The following is a 12,221-nucleotide window of genomic DNA, read 5'->3' on the forward strand; positions in this document are numbered from 1 at the left end:
CGCTGAATGGATACAAAAACAAAACCCATATATATGCTGTCTACAAGAGACCCACTTCAGACCTAGGGACACATACAGACTGAAAGTGAGGGGATGGAAAAAGATATTCCATGCAAATGGAAATCAAAAGAAAGCTGGAGTAGCAATTCTCATATCAGACAAAATAGACTTTAAAATAAAGACTATTATAAGAGACAAGGAAGGACACTACATAATGATCAAGGGATCAATCCAAGATAAAGATATAACAATTATAAATATCTAGGCACCCAACATAGGAGCACCTCAATACATAAGTCAACTGCTAACAGCTATAAAAGAGGAAATTGACAGTAACACAACAATAGTGGGGAACTTTAACACCTCACTTACACCAATGGAAAGATCATCCAGACAGAAAATTAATAAGGAAACACAAGCATTAAATGACACAATAGGCCAGATAGATTTAATTGATATTTATAGGACATTCCATCCTAAAACAGCAGATTACACTTTCTTATCAACTGCGCACAGAATATTCTCCAGGATAGATCACATCTTGGGTCACAAATCAAGCCTCAGTAAATTTAAGAAAATTGAAATCATATCAAGCATCTTTTCTGACCACAACGCTATGAGATTAGATATTAATTACAAGGAAAAAAACGTAAAATACACAAACACATGGAGGCTAAACAATACGTTACTAAATAACCAAGAGATCACTGAAGAAATCAAAGAGGAAATCAAAAGATACCTAGAGACAAATGACAATGAAAACACGTTGATCCAAAACCTATGGGATGCAGCGAAAGCAGTTCTAAGAGGGAAGTTTATAGCTATACAAGCCTACCTCACGAAACAAGAAAAGTCTCAAATAAACAATCTAACCTTATACCTAAAGGAACTAGAGGAAGAAGAACAAACAAAACCCAAAGTTAGCAGAAGGAAAGAAATCATAAAGATCATAGCAAAAATAAATGAAATAGAAACAAAGAAAACAAGAGCAAAGATCAATAAAACTAAAAGCTGGTTCTTTGAGAAGATAAACAAAATTGATAAACCATTAGTCAGATTCATCAGGAAAATGAGGGAGAGGACTCAAATCTATAAAATTAGAAATGAAAAAGAAGTTACAACAGACACCACAGAAATACAAAGCAGCCTAAAAGACTACTACAAGCAACTCTATGCCAATAAAATGGACAACCTGGAAGAAATGGACAAATTCTTAGAAAGATATACCTTCCAAGACAGAACCAGGAATAAATAGAAAGTATGAACAGACCAATCACAAGTAATGAAATTGAAACTGTGATTAAATCTTCCAACAAAAAAAAGTCCAGGACCAGATGGCTTCACAGGGGAATTCTATCAAACATTTAGAGAAGAGCTAACACCCATCGTTCTCAAACTCTTCCAAAAAATTACAGAGGAAGGAACACTCCCAAACTCATTCTATGAGGCCACCATCACCCTGATACCAAAACCAGACAAAGATACTACAAAAAAAGAAAACTACAGGCCAAGATCACTGATGAACATAGATGCAAAAATCCTCAACAAAATACTAGCAAACAGAATCCAACAGCACATTAAAAGGATCATACACCATGATCAAGTGGGGTTTATCCCAGGAATGCAAGAATTCTTCAATATGCACAAATCAATCAATGTGATACACCATATTAACAAATTGAAGAATAAAAACCAAATGATCATCTCAATAGATGCAGAAAAAGGTTTTGACAAAATTCAACACCCATTTATGATAAAAACTCTCCAGAAAGTGGACATAGAGGGAACCTACCTCAACATAGTAAGGGGCATATATGACAAACCCACAGCCAACATCATTCTCAATGGTGAAAAACTGAAACCATTTCCTCTAAGATCAGGAACAAGACAAGGATGTCCACACTCACCACTATTATTCAACATAGTTTTGGAAGTCCTAGCCACGGCAATCAGAGAAGAAAAAGAAATAAAAGGAATACAAATGGGAAAAGAAGAAGTAAAACTGTCACTGTTTGCAGATGACATGATACTATACATAGAGAATCCTAAAGATGCCACCAGAAAACTACTAGAGCTAATCAATAAATTTGGTAAAGTTGCAGGATACAAAATTAATGCCCAGAAATCTCTTGCATTACTATACACTAATGATGAGAAATCTGAAAGAGAAATTAAGGAAACACTCCCAGTTACCATTGCAACAAAAAGAATAAAATACTTAGGAATAAACCTACTTAGGGAGACAAAAGACCTGTATGCAGAAAACTATAAGACACTGATGAAAGAAATTAAAGATGATACAAACAGATGGAGAGATATACCATGTTGTTGGACTGGAAGAATCAATATTGTGAAAAAGACTATACTACCCAAAGCAATCTACAGATTCAATGCAATCCCTATCAAATTACCAATGGCACTTTTTACAGAACTAGAACAAAAAATCTTAAAATTTGTATGGAGACACAAAAGACCCCAAATAGCCAAAGCACACTTGAGGGGGAAAAACGGAGCTGGAGGAATCAGACTCCTGACTTCAGACTATACTACAAAGCTACAGTAATCAAGACAATATGGTACTGGCACTAAAACAGAAATATAGATCAATGTAAGTATACAAAAGTAAGTATAGAAAGCCCAGAGATAAACCCACGCACATATGGTCAACTAATCTATGACAAAGGAGGCAAGGATATACAATGGAGAAAAGACAGTCTCTTCAATAAGTGGTGCTGGGAAAACGGGACAGCTACATGGAAAAGAATGAAATTAGAACACTCCCTAACACCATACACAAAAATAAACTCAAAATGGATTAAAGACCTAAATGTACGACCAGACACTATAAAACTCTTAGAGGAAAACATAGGAAGAACACTCTTTGACGTAAATCAGAGCAGGATCTTTTTTGATCCACCTCCTACAGTAATGGAAATAAAAACAAAAATAAACAAATGGGACCTAATGAAACTTAAAAGCTTTTGCAAAGCAAAGGAAACTACAAACAAGACGAAAAGACAACCCTCAGAATGGGAGAAAATATTTGCAAATGAATCAACGGACAAAGGATTAATCTCCAAAATACATAAACAGCTCATGCAGCTCAATATTAAAAAAACAAACAACCCAATCAAAAAGTGGGCAGAAGACCTAAGTAGACATTTCTCCAAAGAAGACATACAGATGGCCAAGAAGCACATGAAAAGCTGCTCATAATCACTAATTATTGGAGAAATGCAAATCAAAACTACAATGAGGTATCACCTCACACCAGTTAGAATGGGCATCATCAGAAAATCTACAAACAACAAATGCTGGAGAGGGTGTGGAGAAAAGGGAACTCTCTTGCCCTGTTGGTGGGAATGTAAATTGATACAGCCACTATGGAGAACAGTATGGAGGTTCCTTAGAAAAGTAAAAACAGAACTACCATACCACCCAGCAATCCCACTACTGGGCATATACCCTGAGAAAACCATAATTCAAAAAGACACATGCACCCTGATGTTCATTGCAGCACTATTTACAATAGCCGGGTCATGGAAGCAACGTAAGTGTCCGTCGACAGAAGAATGGATAAAGAAGATGTGGCACATATATACAATGGAATATTACTCAGCCATAAAAAGGAATGAAATTGGGTCATCTGTAGAGACGTGGATGGATTTGGAGACTCATACAGAGTGACGTAAGTCAGAAAGAGAATAGCAAATATCATATATGAACACATGTATGTGGAACCTAGAAAAATGGTACAGATGAACCGGTTTGCAGGACAGAAAGTGAGACACAGATGTAGAGAACAAATGTATGGACACCAAGGGGGGAAAGCGGCGGGGGGTGGGGGTGGCGGTGGGATGAATTGGGAGATTGGGATATACATATATACAATAATAGGTATAAAATGGATAACTAATAAGAACCTGCTGTATAAAAAAATAAAATAAAATAAAATTCATTAAAAGAATTTTAAAAATATACCATGTAGACAACAAAAGATATTTAAGACAGCATTTGAAGTCTTTTGAAGACAATAAGAAAATTGCTGTTGTTATTGTTTTGGCTCTACTTATGAAGATAGTAACACATCAAAACCCCAACCTCAAGTTTTAGAAATGCATATCAAGGAAGATCTTTAATGTGAGAGGAAATACCCAAAAAAGATATTACTAACTGAAAAGCCTTGGAGAGCATAAATAATTGTGTATCATGGGAGACGCCACCACTGCCACCAGCCACTTGGTCCTGAACACACAAGGGACTGAATGCCAGAAACTCTGCCTCAAGAGCCCCAGAAGAACCAGATGCCTCCACTATCACTTGCCAGGAGATCAGTCTTCCCACAGCTGCCTCCTTATGCTGCTTCTCTCCCTATCTGAGTCCTGCACAGGTGTATCTGACAGGCAGTACCTAAGTCACATTTTACATCATACCTGCAAAAGGTCTGGAAAAAAATGTTAATTCTATCATGAGATGGTGGGACTACCAATGTAGAAAACTATCAAAACACCTAGAAATTTAAAAAGTAACTCAGGTATCAACTTATAGCAATTGACTTCGTATGGGACAGGTTGAGCCGGATAAAGAATAAAAAAAGAAACAGAAAGAAAAATTAAATGTGGGAGTTTGCAGGTTGTTGGAGAGGTCAACCACAAAGATATATAGATAAGGAAGGTTAGAACAAAGTGACAGTCAAAACCCAGAGAGCAGATGAGAAAGACCAGGGAGAGAATGTATACACAGTGAGAAATGCAAAGGTCCAAGGATGAAGCCTTTGGAATCACCAATGTTTAAGGGTAGGTTAGAGTAAGAGGAAGTCACGTAGGAAGTGAAAAATGGACAGAGGTCATCAACTTGCAAGAAGGAAGGAGTGTCAACATTGGAAAATCAGAAAAGTACTCCTATAAGGATTGAAAAATCTCCATTGGCTTTGGAGACCTAGAGACTGCTGATGCCCACCATGAATGTACCTCCATTCTAACCCCACCACAATGTATCAGCTTCTAAAGGGCAGGAATGATGTCTCATTTATCTCAGAATCCCAGCACCTAGTACAGTACTTGGAACAAGGATTTCAGTCAAGGTTTACTGATCCTAACTGAACTGAGACTGAAGTTTCCCTTTAAAAACTTATGCAAAGGGACTTCCCTGGTGACGCAGTGGTTAAAAATCCACCTTCCAATGCAGAGGACACAGGTTCGAGCCCTGATTTGGGAAGATCCCACATGTTGTGGAGCAACTAAGCCCGTGTGCCACAACTACTGAGCCTGTGCTCAAGAGCCCGCAAGTCACAACTACTGAGCCAGCGTGCTGTAACTACTGAAGCCTGCGTGCCTAGAGCCCATGCTCCTCAACAAGAGAAGCCACCGCAGTGAGAAGCCCACTTACCACAACGAAGAGTAGCCCCCACTCGCCACAACTAGAGAAAGCCCGTGTGCAGCAACAAAGACCCAATGCAGACAAAAATAAATAATAAATAAATACATAAATTTATTTTTTAAAAAAAACTTATGCAAGATGCCAAGGGTGAAATTTCCATAATTCAGGTCTTTGGGTTTCTTGACACACTGTCTCTCCAAGCTCCTCTAATCTAGAAACACTCATTTTTAGCATCTTGGGATCACAAGGTTCAATGAGTCCCTTCCTCACTTTTTTGGAACTATCAGCTTTCCAATAAATTAGTTCCCTTCTCATTAACAATGATAATAATAACAACAATAATAACACAAACAACAAACATCTGTGGAGAACTTTACATTTTACAAAGTATTTTAATACTCATAACTACAGTTCAATACTGACTTCCTTGTGAAATGAGTATTTTTATTGTTCCTGTCTTACAGAGAGATTACATAACTGGTCTAAAAATCATTCATACTTAAAAGTTAGTTTCTCCTGAATTGCCAAGTTCCTCTGGTTTCAAATCCCAAGTTCCTTTCTCTCTGCCACACTAGCTGGGGGGGCCCACAGAGATTTGGATTCTATCATTTTATACATTCAGGCTCACATGTGATTAGCATATTTCTAGTTCTCATTTATCATGTTGGCATCTGTTGCTGGAGCTGCTAAGGATACACATTAGTCATTTCAAAGAATTCAATTCGAATCCATTGAGTGAGATGATTTCTTAAGCTTTTGGGGGAAAATTTTCAAAAGCTCACACCTTGATACACTAAGGAGAGAGGAGACTTTTTTAGGTATTTAGGGATCAGGATTCCAACCTGGCCAGTTTACTTGACCTCTGATTCCCTTCTCACAGTTGGAGAACGCAAATGTGAGTGGGACGCAGGGGAAATCATTAGGGCTGTTGGGGTTGGTGGCAGGTTCTGCTTCACTGAGTTCTGATGATGCTGCAACTGACCAAGGAACCTAAAACTCTAGAACTGCAGCAATGGGAATAACAAAATTAAGAGCTACTGCCCCTATTTTCTCCAACATTTACAAACTCTCTCTCTCTCAATATTAAGCAGACAATTCAATTTCGAGGCTATATGGGTCAATTCAAGATGGCCCTATACAAAAAGCAGAAGCAACCGAGCAATTATAGCAACTCAGGCAAAGTTGTGACCTGAGCTCCTTTTTTTTTTTTTTTACTTAAAAGTTTTAAAGAAGAAGAACTACAATCCTGCAGCCTGGGGAACAAAAACCACATTCACAGAAAGATAGGCAAGATGAAAAGGCAGAGGGCTATGTACCAGATGAAGGAACAAGATAAAACCCCAGAAAAACAACTAAATGAAGTGGAGATAGGCAACCTTCCAGAAAAGGAATTCAGAATAATGATAGTGAAGATGATCCACGACCTTGGAAAAAGAATGGAGGCAAAGATCGGGAAGATGCAAGAAACGTTTAACAAAGACCTAGAAGAATTAAAGAACAAACAGAGATGAACAATACAATAACTGAAATGAAAAATACACTAGAAGGAATCAATAGCAGAATAACTGAAGAAGAAGAACAGATAAGTGACCTGGAACACAGAATGGTGGAATTCACTGCTATGGAACAGAATAAAGAAAAAAGAATGAAAAGAAATGAAGACACACTAAGAGACCTCTGAGACAACATTGAACGCAACAACATTCGCATTATAGAGGTCCCAGAAGGAGAAGAGAGAGAGAAAGGACCCGAGAAAATATTTGAAGAGATTATAGCCGAAAACTTCCCTAACATGGGAAAGGTAATAGCCACCCAACTCCAGGAAGTGCAGAGAGTCCCATAAAGGATAAACCCAAGGAGAAAAGGCCAAGACACAGAGTAAACAAATTGGCAAAAATTAAAGAAAAAGAAAAATTATTGAAAGCAGCAAGGGAAAAACGACAAATAATATACCAGGGAACTCCCATAAGGTTAACAGCTGATTTCTCAGCAGAAACTCTACAAGCCAGAAGGGAGTGGCATGATATACTTAAAGTGATGAAAGGGAAGAACCTACAACCAAGATTACTCTACCCGGCAAGGATCTCATTCAGATTCGATGGAGAAATCAAAAGCTTTACAGACAAGCAAAAGCTAAGAGAATTCAGCACCACCAAACAAGCTCTACAACAAAAGTTAAAGGAACTTCTCTAAGTGGGAAACACAAGAAGAAAAGGACCAACAAAAACAAACCCAAAACAATTAAGAAAATGGTAATAGGAACATACATATCAATAATTACCTTAAACATGAATGGATTAAATGCTCCAACCAAAAGACACAGGCTTGCTGAATGGATACAAAAATAAGACCCATAAATATGCCATCTACAAGAGAACAACTTCAGACCTAGGGACACATACAGACTGAAAGTGAGGGGATGGAAAAAGATATTCCATGCAAATGGAAATCAAAAGAAAGCTGGAGTAGCAATATTCATATCAGATAAAATAGACTTTAAAATAAAGAATGTTACAAGACACAAGGAAGGACACTACATAATGATCAAGGGATCAATCCAAGAAGAAGATATAACAATCATAAATATACATGCACACAACATAGGAGCACCTCAACACGTAAGGCAACTGCTAACAGCTATAAAAGAGAAAATCGACAGTAACACAATAATAGTGGGGACTTTAACACCTCACTTGACAAATGGACAGATCATCCAGACAGAAAATTAATAAGGAAACACAAGCTTTAATTGACACAATAGACCAGATAGATTTAATTGATATTTATAGGACATTCCATCCTAAAACAGCAGATTACACTTTCTTTTCAAGTGCGCACAGAACATTCTCCAGCATAGATCACATCTTGGGTCACAAATCAAGCCTCAGTAAATTTAAGAAAATTGAAATCATATCAAGCATCTTTTCTGACCACGCTATGAGATTAGAAATCAGTTACAAGGAAAAAAACGTAAAATACACAAACACATGGAGGCTAAACAATACGTTACTAAATAACCAAGATATCACTGAAGAAATCAAAGAAGAAATCAAAAGATACCTAGAGACAAATGACAATGAAAACATGCCGATCCAAAACCTGTGGGATGCAGCAAAAGCAGTTCTAAGAGGGAAGTTTATAGCTATACAAGCCTACCTCAAGAAACAAGAAAACTCTCAAACAAACAATCTAACCTTACACCTAAAGGAACTAGAGAAAGAAGAACAAACAAAACCCAAAGTTAGCAGAAGGAAAGAAATCATAAAGATCAGATCAGAAATAAATGAAATAGAAACAAAGAAAACAAGAGCAAAGATCAATAAAACTAAAAGCTGGTTCTTTGAGAAGATAAACGAAATTGATAAACCATTGGTCAGACTCATCTAGAAAAAGAGGGAGAGGACTCAAATCTATAAAATTAGAAATGAAAAAGGAGAAGTTACAACAGACACAGCAGAAATACAAAGCATCCTAAGAGACTACTACAAGCAACCCTATGCCAATAAAATGGACAACCTGGAAGAAATGGACAAATTCTTAGAAAGGTATAACCTTCCAAGACTAAACCAGGAAGAAATAGAAAATATGAACAGACCAATCACAAGTAATGAAATTGAAACTGTGATTAAAAATCTTACAACAAACAAAAGTCCAGGACCAGATGGCTTCACAGGGGAATTCTATCAAACATTTAGAGACGAGCTAACACCCATCCTTCTCAAATTCTTCCAAAAATTTGCAGAGGAAGGAACACTCCCAAACTCATTCTATGAGGCCACCATCACCCTGATACCAAAACCAGACAAAGACACTACAAAAAAAGAAAATTACAGACTAATATCACTGATAAATAGAGATGCAAAAATCTTCAACAAAATACTAGCAAACAGAATCCAACAACACATTAAAAGGATCATACACCATGATCAAGCAGGATTTATCCCAGGGATGGAAGGATTCTCCAATATACGCAAATCAATCAATGTGATATAACATAATAACAAATTGAAGAGTAAAAACCATATGATCATCTCAATAGATGCAGAAAAAGCTTTTGACAAAATTCAACACCCATTTAGGATAAAAACTCTCCAGAAAGTGGGCATAGAGGGAACCCACCTCAACATAATAAAAGCTGTATACAACAAACACTCAACAAACATCATTCTCAATGGTGAAAAACTGAAACCATTTCCTCTAAGATCAGGAACAAGACAAGGATATCCACTCTCACCACTATTATTCAGCATCGTTTTGGAAGTCCTAGCCATGGCAATCAGAGAAGAAAAAGAAATAAAAGGAATACAAATGGGAAAAGAAGAAGTAAAAGTGTCACTATTTGCAGATGACATGATACTATACATAGAGAATCCTAAAGATGCCACCAGAAGACTACTAGAGCTAATCAATGAATCCGGTAAAGTTGCAGGATACAAAATTAATGCCCAGAAATCTCTTGCATTCCTATACACTAATGATGAAAAATCTGAAAGAGAAATTAAGGAAACACTCCCATTTACCATTGCAACAAAAAAAATAAAATACCTAGGAATAAACCTACCTAAGGAAACAAAAGACCTGTATGCAGAAAAGTATAAGACACTGATGAAAGAAATTAAAGATGATACCAACAGATGGAGAGATATACCGTGTTCTTGGATTGGAAGAATCAATATTGTGAAAATGACTATACTACCCAAAGCAATCTACAGATTCAATGCAATCCCTATCAAATTACCAACGGCATTTTTTTTACAGAAGTAGAACAAAAAATCTTAAAATTTGTATGGAGACAAAAAAGACCCCGAATAGCCAAAGCAGTCTTGAGGGAAAAATGTGGAGCTGAAGGAATCAGACTCCCTGACTTCAGACTATACTACAAAGCTACAGTAATCAAGACAATATGGTACTGGCACTAAAACAGAAACATAGATCAATGGAACAAGATAAAAAGCCCAGAGATAAACCCACGCACCGATGGTCAGCTAATCTATGACAAAGGAGGCAAGGATATACAATGGAGAAAAGACAGTCTCTTCAATAAGTGGTGCTGGGAAAACTGGACAGCTACATGTAAAAGAATGAAATTAGAACACTCCCTAACACCATACACAAAAATAAACTCAAAATGGATTAGAGACCTAAATGTTAGAATGGACACTATAAAACTCTTAGAGGAAAACATAGGAAGAACACTCTTTGACATAAATCACAGCAAGATCTTTTTTGATCCACCTCCTAGAGTAATGGAAGTAAAAACAAAAATAAAATAATGGGACCTAATGAAACTTAAAAGCTTTTGCAAAGCAAAGGAAACTACAAACAAGACAAAAATACAACACTCAAAATGGGAGAAAATATTTGCAAATGAATCAATGGACAAAGGATTAATCTTCAAAATATATAAACAGCTTATACAGCTCAATATTAAAAAAACAAACAACCCAATCAAAAAATGGGCAGAAGACCTAAGTAGACATTTCTCCAAAGAAGACATACAGTTGGCCAAGAAGCACATGAAAAGCTGCTCATAATCACTAATTATTAGAGAAATGAAAATCAAAACTACAATGAGGTTTCACCTCACACCAGTTAGAATGGGCATCATCAGAAAATCTACAAACAGCAAATACTGGAGAGGATGTGGAGAAAAGGGAACCCTCTTGCACTGTTGGTGGGAATGTAAATTGATACAGCCACTATGGAGAACAGTATGGAGGTTCCTCATAAAACTAAAAATAGAACTACCATATGATCCAGCAATCCCACTACTGGGCATATACCCAGAGAAAACCATAATTAAAAAAGACACATGCGCACCAATGATCATTGCAGCACTATTTACAATAGCCGATTCAAGGAAGCAACCTAAATGCCCATCGACAGACGAATGGATAAAGAAGATGTGGTACATATATAGAATGGAATATTACTCAGCCATAAAAAGGAATGACATTGGGTCATTTGTAGAGACGTGGATTGATCTAGAGACTGTCATACAGAGTGAAGTAAGTCAGAAAGAGAAAAACAAATATCGTATATTAATGCATATATGTGGAATCTAGAAAAATGGTACAGATGAACCAGTTTGCAGGACAGAAATTGAGACACAGATGTAGAGAACAAATGTTGGACACCAAGCGGGGAAAGCAGCCGGGGGTGGGCGGTGGTGGGATGAATTGGGAGACTGGGATTGACATGTATACACTGATGTGTATAAAATGGATGACTAAGAACCTGTTGTATAAAAAAATAAATTAAAAAATAATAACAATAAAAAAACGTAAAAATTTAAAAAATGGTTTTTAAAAATCCTTCAGTAACTGAAGTGTACAGGAAATTGTTCAAAAACACCTCATGTAAAAAAAAAAAAAAAAAAAAAACACCTCAATGCCTCAGCACAACAGGCATGGGGACTTCCCTGGTGGCGCAGTGGTAAGAATCCACCTGCCAATGCAGGGGACACGGGTTCAAGCTCTGGTCCGGGAAGATCTCACATGCCGCGGAGCAACTAAGCCCCTGTGCCACAACTACTGAGCCTGCGCTCTAGAGCCCACAAGCCACAACTACTGAGCCCGTGTGCCACAACTGCTGAAGCCCGCGCACCTAGAGCCTGTGCTCCGCAACAAAGAGAAGGTACTGCAATGAGAAGCCAGCGCACCGCAACGAAGAGTAGCCCCCGCTCACTGCAACTAGAGAAAGCCTGCGCACAGCAACGAGGACCCAATGCAGCCAAAAATAAAATAAATAAATAAATAAATTTGTTAAAGAAAAAAAAAATGAACAGGCATGAAATGAATGTAAGCAATTGTAATTATTTATATGACCATTCTTTCCCCATA

This window comes from Eubalaena glacialis, chromosome 16 (assembly GCF_028564815.1).
Source record: "Eubalaena glacialis isolate mEubGla1 chromosome 16, mEubGla1.1.hap2.+ XY, whole genome shotgun sequence".
NCBI classification, from domain to species: domain Eukaryota; kingdom Metazoa; phylum Chordata; class Mammalia; order Artiodactyla; family Balaenidae; genus Eubalaena; species Eubalaena glacialis.